The following is a 20022-nucleotide window of genomic DNA, read 5'->3' as shown; positions in this document are numbered from 1 at the left end:
TTAAATTCCAGCAAACAACAGATTAAATCTATTTACAACTTGTGCATACATGCTGCACTGAATGCATTTACACCACTGAGACTTCCAATTGATCATTATATGATGACAGCACATATCCGTTAGATGCACATGTATGCAAGTGAAATAACGGAAGTGGAAAAAAAACAAAAAAAAAACAATTCTAAACAAAAACATTCCCAATATCAATGCAGTTCAAGAGATGTCAGTAAAATGCAAACTGCCTTATCATTTCTTTCAGAGCACATATAGAGCAAAAATACAATGACAGGCTAACCTTCCCCATGATAATCTGTGTTGTGTAAAATATGCATGTTACAATATTGCAGTATCTGACTATATTTGCCTTGTGGCTGGTTTAGAACTAGAATGGGTCATGTTCCTCATACAAATAAAATTGTCGTGATTGTATATTCTTGTTTTGTTTTTTCATTTCTGGTCCTAACACGTCTCCAGCCGGGGACCACGCCCAACTCAATTACTGAGCTCTCAGAGAGATTTAGACTGAAATGCAAAACTTAGACTTGCATGTATTACTCTGTCTGTCCTAATCATACAATGTAGGGAAATGATTGCATCTTGCATGAAATTGCTATCTAGTGATGTCTAGGTAGTCAGTTCTCTCAGTTGTGGATTGGCATGTCAATGTGTGTGTAAGTGTGCGTTAGTGCTGGAGGGTCCCTCTCGATAAGGCTGTCTCGAATCTGCCTCCCAGAGGAAGTCATGCTAACATGAATGGAGCAGGTTCCTGTGAAGGTGAGCCCCATCGCTTGTATGACTCAAAGCCTCCAGGGGTCTGTGACAAAGGCAACGACACCTTAAAGTAAGAAAAGGGCCTCAGCAAGAAGAAAAAAAATAAGGAAAGAATTCTGTACAGTTCCGCAGTGCTTTTGTCAGGATGATGTATAGCTCTTCCTGACTATCTGAGGAGGGCCGTGGGAGTTGTGTGAAAAGCCTGAGCTAAGGTGTGAAGACATAGTTACATTTTCACAATGATGTATCTGTTACTTCATTTAATTATTTAAATATACCAAAAATAAAAAAACGAGGCCTGCTTTTTCCAGAGAAGTGCTTTTCTCAACTGTCATGAAAGTAAAAAAAAGTCAGATGTCGCACACGGGTGAAGTTTCTAAATGCGTCTCGAGGTAGGAAACTAAATGGATATATATAAAATGTTTATTTTATTATGGCTCTCGTAACCCCTCTTGTGATGCCTCATTACTGATGCGAAAATCATGTGTGAAGCAGGTTTAACCATCCGTGCACACTGATTAATGAACTGTAAACAGAATTATTTATTTCAGACCATAAACTGCTCCATCAATCTACAGGTTGGCAGCAAAATGACTTCACATATAGTCAACTTGTCTTGAAAATAAAAATAGGGAAAGTATTTTATCATCACACACTAAATGAAAGCACAAGTCAATAATGGGTGTCATAAAATTGGTGAAATTGACAGAAATGTGCACTGCACCACACAACACAATAACAGTGGTGCTGTTGCAAGGACGGAGGTAAAAAATACTGTTTATTTCCCCTGCAGTTTTCTAGTGTGTGTGCACAAATCCATAAACACAATCATCTGTGTGCTCGGTTTACTAATGTGTGTGCACAGATTTCTCCATCAATATTCATATTCTTTCACATGAACCCCAGGGGGCTGCATACATTATCACATTCACCCAATTTTCAAATTCACACATCTTCGGAATCACTCCAATCCCAATAATCAGTTGGCTCTATAAACATGGCACGGATACCAAGCGGTAAAATAATTCTGTCGAAAAAAGAGTTCTATGACTGACAAACTAAACCTTTGCACTGTATTTACAGTGTTTTAAGATAATGAAACAAATGGTTTGTGTTCTACATCTTCCTTAATGCACTGACTCAAACTGTTCCCTACTCTTAGAGCAGCAATATGCAAATTCCACATTTGTCCCTGATAAAGCTATCATAAGCAGATGCAGCAAGCACAGATATCCCCCACTCATTACAATGCATTTCCACACATGCATGCTGATTCTGCTTGGCAGCAGTAATCAAATCGTACAGCAAAGAGGGGCTCATGTGGGCGACGCTACTTAAGCAGAAGAGATGGCCAGATGAAAGTAGGCAAACACGGTTTGTTGAAACCATGTCCCTTGCAAGAGGAGAGACACAACTAATTCAAAAGGTGAATCACCGCAATCATAATTCATTGTGATGGCGTTCTTCATGGGAAAACACACCAGTGGCCTCCGCTTCAACATTAAAATGAGTTCTTGTGTAGCCTGAACACACTCATTTGAACTGATTTTCAGATGTGCTGAAGCTCACAAGTAGAGCACTCTGCTCTGTTTTGACCCTAATAACCACAAACACTTTGCAGTTCCAAAGAATACCCTCAAGGTTTGTTATTTAGAGTGACACTGCAGGTAGAGTATGCACAGAAGAAGACAGCTATTTGGTGTTTGATATTATTTCCTCTGCCAAATTTATATTTCTAAACAGTAATACAGCTTTAATACACATACAAAACCACATATCTCGGAGCCTCTGCTTTTCTATAGCACTACAGTACATGACAATACAGGGAAGCTGCCTCATGTTATTTGCAATGTGAACTTACAATGTATGTAATGTGTATGATTCTTTTGGTGAGAGCAGAAATCAACACTTTTTTGGGTGACAAATGGTTCTGAGACCCAATTTCCATGTTCCATAAACTTTTAGTTATTAAGTATAACAATACAATTAACAGACTGAATTTGCATATTTTAGTGAAATTCAGAAGCCATAATTTCAAGGATTTTCTTCGGGAGTTTGCTGCCATACTTATCAGTTACAATACCAATACATTCACAGATGCAGCTTTAAAATAGCATCCACTGCGACGAGGCATGCGCTAAACAAATCTAATTGAACCTAATTATCTAATCCATTTATTCAAATGTGAAAACACATCTGAAAATTACACAATATTACCAAAAATGTCAATTAAAAAGCCAACTGCATTGCAGATCTAAGCCTGATGCCGTTAGCAGAAATGGCGCATGCTTGCTGAAATTATGAAGGCATTCAGTTTTGTTTATAGTGGAATGTGTCTCACAATTACCCAAACTACATACTCATTATGGTCCTATCAGCAAAGAGCCACTGCAGCAGTTTTGCAAGCAGTCTGAAATTCTTATGATATGGATGCTTTTTCCTTCAGCAAGTGCTTTCAATGCTTGAAATTGTTTGTAAAAACTATTCAAATGGATTAAATTTAAAAGTAATAATGTTTAAATTCCTAAATCTAACTAGAAATATTTTGCAATAGTCTGATATGAGATTGTGCCATTGGGGAAGCAACATTTTGTAACATAGAGATGACAAGTTGTTCTAGTTGCCTTGACTCTGCAAAATGCTGACACAATGATCGATGCGGTTTTGTTAAAAGTCAATCTTTGTGTGCATGAAGATGGAAGATTAAAATAATAGATGTTCGGATTAGATTATTAATAAAGACCACAGTGTCATAAATCCTGATCCTGAGGATGTTTCTCCAATGGAAGATATAGCAATTGTTTTGGGGTTTTTAGGCACATTCTGTCATTGAAAAATGGAATTACATTTGTACAAAAGGACACAATTGACAGTTAATATATGAAGTATATTCTTATCTGCCATTTAACCAGCTAATGTGGACACTTACACATATAAAATCAAATCTGCAAGGGAATACTTTCTTCACAATCATGTAACTATTACAGAATGCAGAATAGATTACTTGCTCCTTTCAATATAATCTTGTTGTACATTTTATATCTATCCACCCCAAAGATTCTATTGTGGTAATAAGGGGATTCTTCAGGATTGAGTTTTACTTAAGGGCCACAAATCTAAATTGCATCATTGCGACCATGTTCATCAGCTGAATTTATTTGAAATTAGCATATTGCCAAAACCGGCACTTAACAAGCCACTCAGTGTAATTAACAGATGGAAGAGCAGCCTGTGGTGTATTTTCCACAAGAAGTTCTGATGTACATTTTAATTACTGATGACTTTCCTTCCATTACTTGTGTTTCAGTCTGAACAGATTTTGATTGAAACGTGAAGGGCTTCTGTGTTCTCTTGAGACATTGGCAAAGTTTCTTCCATTCACAAAGCCTAACTCTCAATCCTGTTACAATGACTTTGTTTTTGCATTTTTAGAACATCCCAAGGTCTATTTAATGTTGCAGGCTTCTATTCTTTCCACTGTGTATCTGTTTTTGAAGCTGAAAAAATGTCTATTGAATGAATTTCTAAATATGTCCAATCTGAAAATGCAGAAGCCATCAAACACGAATCAATTTCATTTTTTAGCACCACAGAAATGGATCCTATTCTTCTCGTTATTATTGCTGCCTTCCCACTTTAACTATACTGTCATTATTTTTTCCTCAAATCGGAACATGAACCGACAGCATTTTAATGTTACTGAGCTGGAAAATAAATATGAAACCCAGAACAAGATGAACTGCATTCATTTCAATATTCCATCTGCTATGGATTTATTTTTTATGTATCATTAAAATCATGCGTTGGTTGAAAAGGCTGTATATCAAGGATTGACAATGTGCACATTTTTGGGTACACTGTTAAAAAAAAGTTAAAAACATCAGGTTTAGACAATTGTTTCTCTATGTATTTTAATTTTTCATCATTATTATTAGGTTGACAGTTAAAGTGAAAAACAAATCAGAAACCTAAACGTGCATTTATATATTTTCTATATTCTCTACATTCGTAGTATTTTGAAAAGACAATATGAGCACCGAATACCTACAGGAATAAGACATTGTAGAATCTGTGATCAAAGCCTGGGATAGAGTAACAGCAATTCACAACAGCTGGAATTGTTGTTTCGTCTTAATTGCGTTCATTTACTTTGATGAGTGGTGAAACATCCCTTGAAGAGAAAGGCAATAAGCTGTCTACAACAAATTAAGAAAGACACTGCCATTGAAGGACCCTGTATTACTGCCTCTGCCCTGGGGAAGCCACTCATGCCTGTATGGACTCCCCAAGCTGCACACGAAAGGAGTCCCACTTGGATGAATTGTCAGCAGCATCAATTAACTGATATACAACATCCCCGAAAGCCTCACTACCATTTTAACTCCTTCAGCTCAAAACACTATTGCATTTAACTACTATTGGTGTATATACACAATGGCACAGGTTGGTCGATCAAAGACAATGCGACTACGAACCTCTTGCTGAGTTTGTCACCTTTTTAAAAGCTACTTAAAAATCTGCCTACACAGTAAGACATTATTTCCACCCTGGTTAGCTGTTGTTGTCAAATTTACTGTGACATTTAATTACCAAAACATCTGCTGAGAATACATGGACTTAACCAGCATCTCCTGGCGTCATAGGGATGATTAGACACACTCAAATCAGATGGCCAGAACAATCAGTCTTTCACAGCTCACCAATGAGCAACATCAATGTAGCTACTGGGGGTTTTGCTCTGTCCAAGTATCCCTCAGCAGGAGTTGCTGGGAAAACAGTTCAGTCTGTGCACTTCAATTCAGTCCAGATTTTCCTGGACAGTGACTGAGCCAGAATTTGTCCAGTCACAGGGTTGCCTCCACACAAGCCTCATCCACAAATGCAGTCCTTCTCTGAAATGTACAGGGTTGCTTCCTGCATAGGGCCATGTGTGAGTGGGAGCAGGGATCTATAATCAGGGATATCTGTACCTTCAAATTTCCCACCTCAAGACCATCAATCATTCCAGAGAAAATGCCTGGAATGAAGGCAGTAACAATGCAGAGAAGCACAGGTACAGGCCCATCTGTTCCATAATTGACGTGGCATGTGTGAAAGGGCGCAAGACAGCAATGTTCCTGAATGTAGCTTTATGTGCGAATACTGATACAAGTGGTGCCTGAAAGGTCATCCCAGTAATTTACCGGGGCAGATGTTTGAAAAGGCCTTCTGACTCAGCTCCTCCAGCATTGCTCCTCCTTTGTGCTTGTACTTGGCACCTCACGTTCCTTCCCCATCTCCCTTTAACCAAGCAGAGGGGGGAAGGAGGCGATGGCAGGGATCATTACATCACAAGACACCCACTGGGCACTGTCCACGGCTACTGCCACACAAAATTACTACAACGCTCTCCACAAACAACTCAATGAGTCTTATGTGGCACAGTGCAGCCGTGCTGACAGAGAGAGAGAAACAGAGGGGGTGCAGAAACTCACAAGAAAGACAGAAGGATGACAAAAAAAAGAGAGAATGCGAGATGGGAAAGTGAGAGAAAGCTGGAGAGAACGGTGAGTGTTTGTCCCCAAGTCCCCCAAGAGTCTAAATCACAACTACTCTTGTATAGAAATACTTGACATTTGTATTTCCAAGACCAAGATAATATTTGCTCGGACAGAGAAGCATTGTATACGGTCAAAGGATAAGGAACTGGGGTGGATGTTTGACAGGTTGTTGCCACCTCAGAGCGGGTTCTTATTACCAAAGACACCTGGAATTTTTGCCTTCATGTGAGGAAAATGACTTTAGTTTGCCCTACAAGGATGTTTTTTCTAAAAAAACATGACCCCATTGGTAGTTCAGAAAAGGACAAGGCCTGTGTTTTTATTGCTAGACACGGCTTTGTCTCACAACACTTTGCTATGTGTGTTTTCAACCTTTGTGTCTATGCCGGGTGCTAAAACATCCTAAACAACCCACTGCCGCACAAATGTTTTCTACATACAAATCACCATGGTCTCTCATGTAATTAGTAGTAGGAATGGCTTCAAATTAGGCAATACTTTAGCTACTGTAAAACTGGCGGACTGTAGACTATACACTTTACAGAAAAGTTAGATGACATTTGTTACATAAATATATAGGAAAAAAACATCAATTTAGAGCTGTTACCATTACCATTTCAGTCATGTCTGACTTTTTAGAGGATATCTTCCAAAAATTCTGAATCAATTTCAGTGAAACTTGGCAGGAAAATCGATGATCAGGGGAGGAACTTTGGAACTGAAAATCTGAATCAATGTTTTTTGGTTCATTATCAGGGTGGGGTGGAGTCAACAACCTGTTACATTTCATCAGTGAGAGTTAAAATTAGAGGACTACTCTGCCTTGGCGGCGGTATGCACTCCAAGTGTTTTCTAGTATGTTAATTGGAACGGTTGTGCTAGGTTTTGTCCAAATATGTAGTTAAATTACTAGCATTTTCCCCCCAACCCTTTCAGCCAACAAACCTGTGTCACATTCTAAAATGCATTCTTTTTTATGTTTCATTCTTTCTTTCCTTCCTCCAACCCATGTTGTGTAGGCAACAGACTCAGTATAGTAGCCCACATGTCCCTGACTTCCAGCTCAAACCTAGAGATTCCTTATTCGATTGGTAAAAAAATCCCTCAAGTGTATTCTGGTCTCCCTGACATGTCAGAGATACGTCCCTTGGTAGTCATGCAAGAGGCAAGACGCTCCACATCAAATGTCCAATCTGGCTGGCTGCTTCCATTAAAAACGATCAGATATTCTACTCGAAGCTACAGTGCCTTATAATGTCAAGGTGCCTCTTCACCCTGCTGCTAAGGTTGAGTCCAAACACACTATATAGAATATTCAGTTTGAGTGATGGAAATAGCACCAATGTTTGCATCCAATAGCAACAGATGATAAAAAAGTCTTTCACCTGCAGTATTTCCTTTACTGTATTCAAGTTGTTTGAGCTCAACCAGTGAGCATGAATGATGCTTTAGTTGTGAAAGCATGTGGAAATGTGATTTTTTTATTTACTGCATTCTGAGCTGCATTATGTTTCAAAGTAAACATACCTGAGTAAGCAAATTGGCTGCTTTTTATTCTTGAACTGATATTAAACTTGCAAGTTCTACAAAACTAGAATTAACTTTTAGACGTCAACAGGCTCTCTAGGAGAAGCCCGGAATGGAACCAGGAACTGCTGTACCATCTCAAGTCATGCCGCCCATATTACTGTGTCCACTGCCAGATTTATAAGTTAATATATTCACCAGTAAGTGTAGCATCTGCCAAACCGGTGAATGTGTTTGGGGTGCACCGTTTGTCTTTCTAGTTTGGTCTATTTTGTAGAGCAGAACTAAACAAACAACACACACAGCATACATATACTCAGTAAGTGTGAACAAACACAAATGAAGAGAAACACAGGGGTGAACAAACTGGGTATGACAACAAACGAGTTGACCACATAATGTCAGATCGGGAGGAGAGGAAATAAAGGCCGGTGTATAAACAAGGGTGGGCCAAACCAGGCAGGAAATGGAGTTTAGTTTTCATTCCGCGTAGCCACTAATGCGAATAATGTGTCTCATACAAATAGCAGACATAAAGATCCAAGCCAAATGGGAAAATAAATAAATATATGCAGTGAAATAAATCCAGGAGAGGACGAAGCCGAGAAATAACACAAATGGAAGAAGAGCTGAGGAAAATCAGAGCACAAATATTTGTGTCAGGATGGATTAGGGTAAACAAATCCTTTTCTCCCCAAGAATACCAAATCTCACCACTGTGTCCTGTGTTGAGGCTGTGTAGGATTCTCTACACATTTCAGTTTAAAGACATACATTACATTAACAGATATTGACTCTAATTTACAAATGGTCTTCGGCGTCTCAATAAATACATGTGTCCCCCTAGATTGTAACGGATGATCCACAATTTATTATATTTGGAGATGCTGCATTTTCATAAAACCTCTAAAGATCTCCAAACAATGATAACCCTTATAACGCCTCCAACTCCTATTTGCCCAAGCCCCCTCGGTTTCTTGCAAGTTTAGTTTGACAATCCATAGTCTGACCTTTTGACTCAGATGTCTCACTTTGGAGAGACAAACAAGAAAATAACTCTGCTGTTTCTTTATCCTGACACAAGGTGATGTGTGTTCATCCCCTCTTAATTATTGGTAAAGCATAATCATTACCCACTACACCTTGAAAAGCGACATATGATCAATATATCAATTTGGTTATTTTCATTAAGAGGTGATTGTGGAACATTTAAAATGCCTGAAAACGAGTGTAAAGGCGTTATGTAGGGGCCGTTTCTCTAAAGCAGCAGTTAGTACCCTCTGAGTGAGTGGGTTAAGGTTATTTGAAAGACTCCCTCCTCCCCCTTTCTTACTTGTTGCACCCCAGTTCTGCCAACACAACCCCTCCCAGCCGAGAACATGAGACATGACTGACAGTTGAGGCAGTGATTCCCCTATGGGGAATGGGGTATATGTTTGACATTGACAATGCATATCCCCATACTTTGCACCCCCCTTTATGGGTCAAAATGGGCCAGCCTTAAATTTATAGAGAAAGCATTAAGAAAATCAATGTCGCAAATAGACCCATCTCTTCCTTTTATAAGCTCCACATGTACACCTGTCTGTGCAACAATTTGTCACCCCCACCTCGATAGCGCCTATCAATAAACCATCTGCTGTCACATGCTGTGCTGTGCCGTGTTATTAACGCCCATCTCCATTGTAATCTCTCAAAGAAATTATTGATAGGGGTCCTCCATATTTCTTTACAGTGTGGCCTGTGGGATACATCCTATGGCGAATAAGAGAACGCTTTGCTCCTACCTCACTCTAAATCTCTTCCTTGTGCCTTAGATAAGAGCAGAATTGAGTTATTGAGCAGGCGGTTTAAGATATAAGCTCTCGCTAAAGGGACGCTCAAAGAGTCACAATACAAAGAGATTGAATGTTTTTTCTTCACAAGAGGGCCTGTCTCATCTTCACCATTTGTCTACTGCAGCGCTCCGATTAACCCACGGTGAAAAGGCCACAGTGGGGGATAGAAAACCTGCATGCAGCTTACTGCTACAGCTGGCACTCTATCAGCCAACAGCTGACAGGAGGAGCACATGGGTTGAGGGGAGGATGATAAGCCCCGAGTTCATTTCCAAAACACTGTATATTGAATTCAATTTGGAAAATGTATCTGTTCACCACTCTGCAGGCTTCAATCTTACTATGTATTTTCCGATGATTAAAACAGCTTTCTTTAGTTTTGTTCAGATGTTCATTTGACACCTGGAACATACAAACATATATATTATATACACATTCACTTCACTTCATCAAAATGAGCAGCTGGCAAGCAATGTGTAAGCTTTGGAAGCAACATAAGACAAGTAACAGATCCGCATTGTTTTTGCAAATGCACAACAAGGAAATAGCAGCCAAAACACCTTATCACCTTATTATCAAAAAGGGGCATATTCCAGGGACACATAACATGAGGAAGAAGGGAGGACACAAGTCACATTTATCAAGAAAGGTGTGAAATCAGCCTTCTGCAGTGATAATGAAGAGGAGAGGATGGTTGTATAAGGGTAATGCCTTGAAATGGTACAGCCAGGGCATGATGGGAAAACAAAACACCATTTCCAGGACCATAAATGCAGAGAGGCCTTTAGCTTGTATAGTTGTCTCTGAAATGGTTCCACACATCCGCCTCTGTGGTGTGCATTTGCAATTAAATGCACTTAACAGAGACAGGAGAGTGGTTAGGCAGTAAATGGTGTCATCTTTCATCTTAATGCCTGCTCATAGTAGTAGTAATAGTAGTAATAGATTTCATTAAAATGGCCGCCTGTAAGTTAATACTAAATGACTGAAAAATGAAACAGCTGGCTCCACAGGGTAAAGTTTCTGATGATTATACTCAGTCTTGAGGCAGAGTGGAGCTTAAGTTACACAAACATTTTCAGAGGCAGAGCTGCTCTGGAGGCACACTCAGTGTTGGTTGGTTAGATCTTAAAGGGTGGAACCGAAGAGCCAGTAATTCTGATCTCAAACAGGAACACAGCAAAGCAGGAAGACACAAATAACAATCTATCAATTGATGATAAGGAATAAGTGTTGAAAAAGAGGAAGAAGCTTGGGGAACTTCAGAGAAGACTTAAACAGCTTCTAAATACAAATACTTTGTGTTTTTTTGTCGCAGAGCTTTAGAGACTAGCCTGCACAAAACATTATTACATAAAACCTACAGTTCCCTCTAGTCACTGTCACTTTCATTTGGATGCTGTATGTACTTTAGTTCACACCATGTCTCTGTAGGAATGCTGACACAGTTAGCACAGTGAGCTGATGCGCCATAACAGGTTACCATGGTAATGTAGTGGGCTGGAACACACATAATTCGTCTTAAATTAGTTCAGAACCCCACTAATCAAGACAGGACTCAGATCAGTTTGGAATTTTGATTAATCTGAAACTGCTGAGAACAAGGGGAACAAGAAGGAAACGCAGTTTGGTTTTGATGAACTGCTGAGGAGGTTCTGACCGTTCTCCTGGGGAGCTGTCCAACGTGCTGAGGCGAGCGTGGCGCTGTGTGGAGCTGTCCATGGTCCTGATTGCTAAACCAGTGTTTATGCAGGTTTAGGAAACTTTCATTTTAAACTATTTAAGACCTTATTAATACCACTAAGAATGAAATTTAAGAAGTAATTTTTTAAGCACACAATACCACATCCGGTGCCATCCGATTGTTTGTATTAAAAGAGGGGTCCTGACTATACAGTAGGCTGTACATACAGTGCAACCTAGACAAACATTAAATAAATATAGAAATGTATTGCATCATAGACACAAATACTGCATTATAGTATTTTGGCCTGCTTCCTCTCTGCTGTAATCCGAATATATGGTTTTGCACATGTGCTCCCCTCACCCACACTCATCATGGCTTTCTCAGTGTGTGTGATTTTGTGATGAGCTGTGCCATCAAGGTGTCTGCCTTTCCGTCTGCTTATTCTAGAGGCTGATGGAGACCTGCAGCAGTTTGCTTCTTTTTTCCAGGTCATCATATAATTTCCTCTACAGCTCTACAGCTCCCTTCTTTGCCTGGACATCGGTGACACTTTCTTCCTCTTGTGCTCATCTAGGTGCATTCTATATCTAGACCTTGCTGATGCAGGCAGTGTGGAGGGTGTGGAGGCTACAGCTGTCCACCACTATCAGCTCTGCACCCCCCAAACTGTGCACTGTTCTTACAGCAGCTCCAGAAACTTCTAGTTTGCACGTGGTCCAACCAACCACAGCCTGACACTAGCTTTCTGCTCTGTGGTGATGATTCATGGAGCTTATACACCATAGAGCTGGGTGCCATGGCATAAATAATAATAGATTTGCAATATTATATTCATAATATGGCTAATGTATGCAGAATCAGAGGCTAAATCAAATTAGTGCGCATGCTACAGGGTAATGTTTTCTGTAATGTCAAAAGATATTAGATTACAGATTACAGACTGCTGTTTGCATTGTACCTGCTTTAAAATGTTGCAGCATAATCTCTCCAATGCCCCATGAATTTAGAGCTCAGGTATCTAGACTGGATGTAATCAGCTTTCCAAAAAAGGCACGTCCAATTTATTTATTTTTTGTTGCTCCATTGAGGCTTTCTTCAAACATCGATACTAACGTTTATTTGTCGACATCTGCAAAAAGGAGCTTTGTTATGAAAGGAGTCACTTCAAATCTGGCAATATTGGATGTTTTGTCTTTACCGCACGGAATAGTGCAAACACTTTGGGAGTCGGGAGGTCTAGTGATGTGTTTGGGTAGAGGTATGCAGTGCTCTGTAGTGGAGGCGACAGGTGAAAATTTCCACAAGAGTTATTTGTGCTGTGTGTAGTGCATGTGGGACTCCATAGCTTTGATTCCATAAGTGGCAAGTTTGGATATCTTCTTGCTCAGTGTACAACAAGCCTTTAATCACTTACTAGGCACGTAACAAAGTGACGCCCAGCAAACAAGCAAGCTGCTGTTGGTTCTGCCAAAATACAACAAACAAACAGACATCTCAGTGCTCTGAGGGATGTGTGCCAAATGCTTTACAAAACCTTGAATATATGTACCATTACAGTAACATCAGTGATGCATCTTTACATTGTTATGTAACAGAGAGTCAGTACTGAGGGTCAAAACTGGGCGATGGCGCAAAGTCAAGCCAGGGAATTTCTCTGCTCATACATATTAATGATCACTAAAAAATGAATTTCAACTTCAAACAGTGAATAAATTATCTGTAAATATTGTAAACGTGGTTGATGATATTAAATATTTAAAGTGAGCTTACTACAAACTCTTGGTCTTTTTTTTACATTATACAAGTACAAGGACGTTGAAAGTGCCCTGTTTCACTAATGCCCTGCTTTTCAATCAGTCACATATGTTGTATTAGAGAGCTGCACAGTGCAGCACCTTCCTTTTCTCTTTCTTTATTTTCTATTATACGGCTCATCTGCCAATGCAAGGTGTTGGAGGAGTAGAACTCATTCACATTTCACATATATTTCACTTCTGGCGATTCAAACTAGAAAGTATCTGATGTCTAGTGGAGCCTCTTTTTCTTTTTATGTTAGACTGAAAATTGCCTACATTAGGTCATGTAGATCTGCATCTCCCACGATAAAAACCGATAAGAATGTACACTAAAGTGAAAGTATATTATTGATACAGAACAAAAACAAATAGATTATCATCTTGCAGTAAATAGAACAGCAGAATAGAATAAAAAACTAAATGAACAGCTCAATTGACAGTCATAAGTTCAGAGGTCTACATTTAGCAAAGACATGAGCAGGAAACCTCTTTCTGCATGACAATGGGACGTTTACCTAATCTATAATTAAATAGTCCACAGGCTGAATCTGTTCTTGTCGTACATTGACGTTCTCCTTTGCATGTGCCGGAATGACAAATGTGGGGGCGACAGATGTCATCTTTCATCATAATATTCAAGATTAGCTCAGGAAATAAAAGTGCCAGCCACTCAGTTCATGTTTACATTACAATTCAGAATGTGTGTCTGTGTATGGCATTCTAGGAGCCAAATTAATAGGAAATCTATTTCTAGACTCAGTGTTTACGCCAAAGGCAGAATTAAAGAGAAGGTAATCTCAAGTGGGCTTTATCAGGAATATATGATAGTCAACTATAAAATAGTTATTCAACTGTAAAATCTGATCTAACGATGCCTGTGTAAGTGGTATAAAACTACTAGGACAAAGTTGAACAGCTGGAGCCACCACCTTTTTTCCATGTGCAATGCATGGTCAGTATTATATTAAGGATATGAGGGAGGTCAGTGTGATTTCTGGGGTGTGCTACTTTGGCAATGGGAGCCCGTATGGACCTCTGGTTGCTATTCTCCACAGTCATGGGAGCAGTGGCCCTCTGCAGCCTCGTGGTAATCATTTTTACAGCCTTTGCTTAATTAAAATGTCACATCCGCCGTTGCAATATACAGCAGAGTTCTCAGCAAATTAAAAAGGAATTAGGCTGGCAGATGTGCCCTTAATGGCTTAATCATGCCTTTACGTTGGTTCCAATAAAGCCCGGCCACAGATGAATATTGTTTGAAATCTCACATCAATGAGTAATGACTAAAAAACAATCACATATGCAAATTTACAGACAGCTGGGGTTTGGTGAAGCCAGCATATGAAAGATCAGCATCTGAACACCACAGGTCACAGAGTGGAGCAGAGCCTACAGTAGATGTCACATGCTGGGTAAAGCTACAATAAAAAAGCTACATGTCATCCATTAAAATCACAACTTTTTTGGTGTTTGTTGCATCTTCCAACCAATGCGAACGCTAGAATCCTGAATTGTAATTTTGAGTCACTTATGAGAGAGTGTTGTTATTGTTGATACTGACACATTTGCAGTGGTTGGATTCAGTGGCATTGCTTGTTGTAGCTGACAATGTGAGTGACATTTGTTCAAACCTCAGGATTTAATGTAAATGTATATACTGTATCACACGTTTAAAGAAATAAAGGAGATTAATGCTTATACAAACAGTTAATGCATCTTTGTTGGTTTGTATTGTATATTTCTCTTGATGTTGTGTTATTTATTGTACTACCCTGCAGATGCAAATACAAAAAAGGGTAGCTGCCACATTAAGAGGTGCAAATGAACTTTTTTTCACCGCACACGTCCTAAACTCTGCATCAGATTTCCGTGCAGCACTCCAAGACTTCCACCTAGAGCATATTTATCTTTTTCCAACCACTATAGTGTTTTCTCCAGAAAGCATTATACGGAGAATGAATGCAGACAGACTAAATTAAGGGACCCAATTTGACGCGGCACCACTTCACTGATAAGCTGTACCAGTGATCTGTGAGAGCACTCGGGGTCGGCTACATTATGACAATACAGAGAAATAAAGCAGATGAAAGAGAATAGCCTGGCAAGAGTAGAAATCAGATGGGCAGAGGGAGAAGAAAAACAATCTAAAGTCTAATTGTGTTATGCCCCACGGTAGCAAAAGAGTTCAGAGACACATTTTCTTTCTGCATGTGGTTCAGCACAGTCGCTTCCTAACGTGATCACATTAATTTCCAACCAGCCCCCGTCTTTCTTGCAACATCTTCCCTTGGCGCTTTTATTGAAAAAGTGACAAGGAAGGCAAATGGTAGAAAACTTAACCAGGCCATTAGGTTTGACCAAAAACATGCAATTTGCAGTTGATGGCATTTGAAACCAGGCATTTAAGCATGTTGGCTAGATGTGCCTGACACCCAGCAAGTCACGCTGTCATCAATGCCCTTTGGGAAGAAAATGTCACTTTGGAGCCTCAAAGCAGCGAGAGGGATGTTGAGGTAAGGGATTAAATGAAGTATGTATTTTATTATAATTATAATGATGAAGGCTGTGATAAGGCAAACAATGGTTTGCAGGTTTCAACATGCTTGTTTCCTCTCTTGCTCTTTCCTTTTTTTCCTTCCTGTTCCGATCTCCTTTCTGACAAATCTATTTTTATCTGCCATATTGTGCGACACACATCTAAAGCAGTACAAAATACTTGCAAGTGGGACTTTTGAAGGTATGTCATTTACCTATATTATAGATCTAAATGTTTCAAATCAATCAATTCTGTTCAGTTCAGAGGCACAGAACCAGCCCTATAATCAGTAAGACCACCTGAATTTGCAATCTAAGCGATTGAACCATCATGAAAGTATGTTCTCACGATTTGCTCTTATGTAAAAACGTCCATGCTTTCAGTAGTTGTCCGCACTGACAAATATGTACATGTTCAACAGAATATCAACAAGTCATCATAATACCATGCTCAGGCAAGCATGCATGTCTGGAAGAGCAGAGGACCTGTGTGTGATTTTAAAGAATATCACAGTACAGCATGTGCCTTCTTTCCCATTTCGTCTGATGCTTTATTACAAAATGGGGGCGTGGTCGTGCAGCCATTATCATTCCACTGCACACTGCACTAATTGTAGCATATTACCTCTCTAATATTCTGCATTTAATATTTGGTACACTTGATTACTCTTAAAAAGCATACGCCACATTCAGATAATGTGTTATGTTAAATTTAATTTTGCATTTTAAAATGGTAATTTGCCAGATGTCGGGCTCCTCATTAATGCTCCAATTTAGAAGAGAACGATTAACAGAACAATTCTGTCTTGTAAAACCTTTCTAAACTGTGTTTTAAAAATTGCAATATAAATAAAAAAAATGTTATATTATTAATTGAAAGTATAGAGTTAGAGTTAGAGAGAGATATAAATTCACATCACCTTTACCCTGGAATCCCACTGTTGTTTATTGGTAATGCAGTGTGACCAAGTCTGTAAGTGTGTCCCTGTTTTGGTCGGTTATTTCAGGGTGTGAGTAGTTATTATGGATTCATATCTGAATGATGTTTAGCTACACCTATTTGTAATTCATTTCTTTGCATGAGTGAGCCGGCTGGAGGGGAAACATTTGTAATTTGACATACCTGCTCAGATTCCAAATGTCAAATGTCCGTACACAGAAGAAAGGAAGTCCTTCAGAAAGTCCCAATGTGACTCAATTCACAGGTCACTAACTGCAGGGTCTGAAAGAAAAACAAGGGAAAGACAAATCAGAGCAGACATGGAGAGTGAGCTCACAACTTTAGCCAACTCAGCCACCACAAATGCCCAACGATCCAGGATAAACATCCCTGAAGAAATGTCAGTGTAAGGAAAAGCTTTCACTAAACCGCACCATGCTGGCAGGAAGGAGAAAACCTCATACGACACATGCACACTATCTTTCTCCTTCTTGCCCGGCCAACTTGATCATTTTTCTGCCTAAACGGCTGCCAGCGGACGGCTCATTAAACCATAATTTTAGCAGAGGAAGAGGAGGGAGCAGCAATTGCAGCCCTCCTGCAATTTAACTATTTTTTCTACAGCAGTTTAATGTAGATTTACACTAAATCTGTGTTTACAGAATGCTCAAGAAGTGTCCATATGTAACGCTTTAATATTTAATCAAAATGGAAGTTGCTTTTTGGCGTTTTGAGAGAAAGCTTGAAGGTCTTTTGTCCTACACTTACAACAACTATGTGACATGTTTGTGATCAAAATGCATTGACAAGACACACAGGTACACAATTTGTTCCAATAACACAATACCGTTTAATTACTTTTCCAAAGCATCAACCAGTTTATGACATATTAAACATGTATTCCTCTAAATAAATACCAATCAGGACCAACGCATTTCTCTGTCTCTCTCTGCTCTTCCATGTGACTTTATTGTCATATGGCTTTCGTGTGACTCTAACACCAAAACATCTCACACAACTCCCTCGTGATCAACCAAGTCACCCGTCCTAAGGTGTAAATGACTCTCAGCCACCTTGACTCAGAATAGGAGAAATAATAGGATGGGTTGTGAAGGAATAACTTGTCAAGAATGAAAAGTATGTCTAGTTGGTCACAAACACACAGAATATGTATTCAACCACTATTATTTTGATGCTTCATCAGGCACTTTCTGACACATCAAAATAATAATCTGACGTTACTTCCAGCTAGTTTAGGGCAAACAAATGTATCTCACTCTGTTGATGAAGCAATGCTTACAAAAACAAGCCAGTTTTAAACATTCCCGTAAATCATAAAAAAAATGACGGAGACTGAGCGGGACTGGGAGCAGCAGTGGTGATGGTGATGTATGCACCCATTCGGAAGGCAGCAGCATGATGGGAGCAGTTAAACTGACCATATGATTTGATGCTGAGCAAATGGCTGTCAGGTATTTCAATAAGAGCAATCACTGGTCAGAGAGTTGGCAGTGTGATCTGAAGGCCATCAACTAATCAGGGCATAGTTATCGATCTTGCCTGTCAGAAATTACACTGTTCACAATAAGAATGATGTGCTCTCTAGTATTTGAAAGCCTAACAAATCAATGCCTTTGAGCGGTCGCAATCAAGGAAGAGTAAAATGCATGATGAAGCAGAAAGTACACAATAGAGAATTTTATATTGGATTGTGTTGCAGCGTTGGGCTGTAAATTTGATGTCCTGAAGGATGAAGGATCAACAGTGGTGTATATTCAGGAACACCTCAACACTATTTACGATATGTAAGGGTTAAACTGGGTTATTGAGAGCAGTGGAACTGTCAGCGCTGTCAACAGTACTCCAATTATAGCTCAATATGTCAGCTGTGAACTTTAACAGGTTATCACGATCAGAGGAAACTTTTTCCATGAAGAATGCATGAGAATCAGAGGTTGCAGTCAAAGGATGAACATGCATGGAATGACTTGAGTTGTAATTGTTTCATTATATTAGATCCAGTTCACTTCACTAACACCTCTTCATAATCTATTATAGTGAAAATAATTGCAAACCACTCTGTGCTTAGTGGTTCATTCATTCGCTGAACTTTTTGTCTTCTGAAATGATATTTTCAGATGCTTTTGAGACTGACTGTAACAAAAAAAAGAAAAGAAAAAAAAGTTTCCATAATACTGGTGGCCATTTTCTTTGTTTCGGACTGAACATTTTGAAAGATCGCCTGGTTGAATTAAACTATCTGAACATGAATAAAAAGCTTTAGACTTGGATTGATAACTGGAATGAGCTGAAGCTGCAAATGTCACCACACTCTGGTGCCGCCCACTCCACTGTAGGAAAATGCAGTGGAGTGGGCAATTGACCTATTTTTCTTAAATCCTCATTTTTTAAAAGCTTTAGACGCCGCAATCATGCACCTCATTTGGGCACATTTACAGAAATCAGATGGTTGATTGGGCTTTCCAGTTTTCCAGCATTACAATTGGGTCTGTAATCCTCATGCGATGGTATTCTGGCATCAACTTTCCCCTCCTGTTGGTAAGAGTAATGATTCATATCCAAGTTGGCTTGAAGGGGAGGAAAATAAGCCTTGAGCACTAACAAAGTCATCTCGCCCAGTTTTATAATTCCCGAAGTTTGATCCAACTCTAAAATTAGGGTATGATAAGTTCATACAAGAGATTCTATTAGGATTTGCAAATAAATTAATGTTGGGTATTGAAGAAATATAATGCAACACTTATTTGTCATAATCATCATTTAAAACCAGGTCAAAAAGAAGGCGTTTTGGAAAGCTTTGCTCTGCTATGTGGCAAACCAGACTAAAACAAAACCATTACTGTTGAGAAAGCTCAAAACTCATTTGGCAGCAGTTTCTCTGGTTTGTTCCAGTACAGCTGACAATTAAAATGGACTTCTGTTAAAAGTACAAACTGCTTGATGGCAAATGAATGCCAAAATAATGATCGGCTCAAACAGGATTAGAAAATATCAGAGAACCGTTTGTGGATTTTGCTGGTAATAAAGAAATAAATAACTTCAAATCCTGAATGGAGTTTGGCCACATTTTGGCTGAATTTGGGCATGAAAAGTTTCAGATGAAAATGGCGCATTTACAATATAGATCCTCGTTTAGGCAGATATCCCACTCATCTCTCGCATATATTTCTTTCAGAGGTTTCAAATTCTACAGCTAACCCACTATTGACTGATAAGGTAGGAAATTGAGAGAGAAGTATTGTGATTTGGCTCACTGCGTGGTCCTCCACCAACCTTAAAAAAGTATTTTTGTATGATACCTAAATGTTCACTCTGGTATAACACAAGTTCAAACCACCCAACAACTGAGCAGTAGCGGGGGGAATCG

The 20022-nt window shown here is 39.3% G+C and overlaps 1 protein-coding gene across 1 annotated transcript in view; it reads right to left on the bottom strand.

Moving 5' to 3' along the window:
- The window catches only part of lingo2 (leucine rich repeat and Ig domain containing 2), a 149962-nt gene that overhangs the window by 104189 nt on the left and 25751 nt on the right, over positions 1–20022 (bottom strand). The window contains exon 2 of the mRNA XM_076149104.1: positions 16818–16916. The gene's annotated coding sequence lies outside the window, so the exon portion shown is untranslated. The remainder of the gene's footprint in view (positions 1–16817; positions 16917–20022) is intronic.

Source organism: Genypterus blacodes, unplaced genomic scaffold (genome assembly GCF_046128005.1).
Source record: "Genypterus blacodes isolate CSIRO-AG114 ecotype Tasmania unplaced genomic scaffold, CSIRO-AGI_Gbla_v1 ptg000044l_1, whole genome shotgun sequence".
NCBI classification, from domain to species: Eukaryota; Metazoa; Chordata; class Actinopteri; order Ophidiiformes; family Ophidiidae; genus Genypterus; species Genypterus blacodes.
Note: the sequence above shows the minus strand (reverse complement) of the source record. Positions and strands in the feature narration are given on the sequence as shown.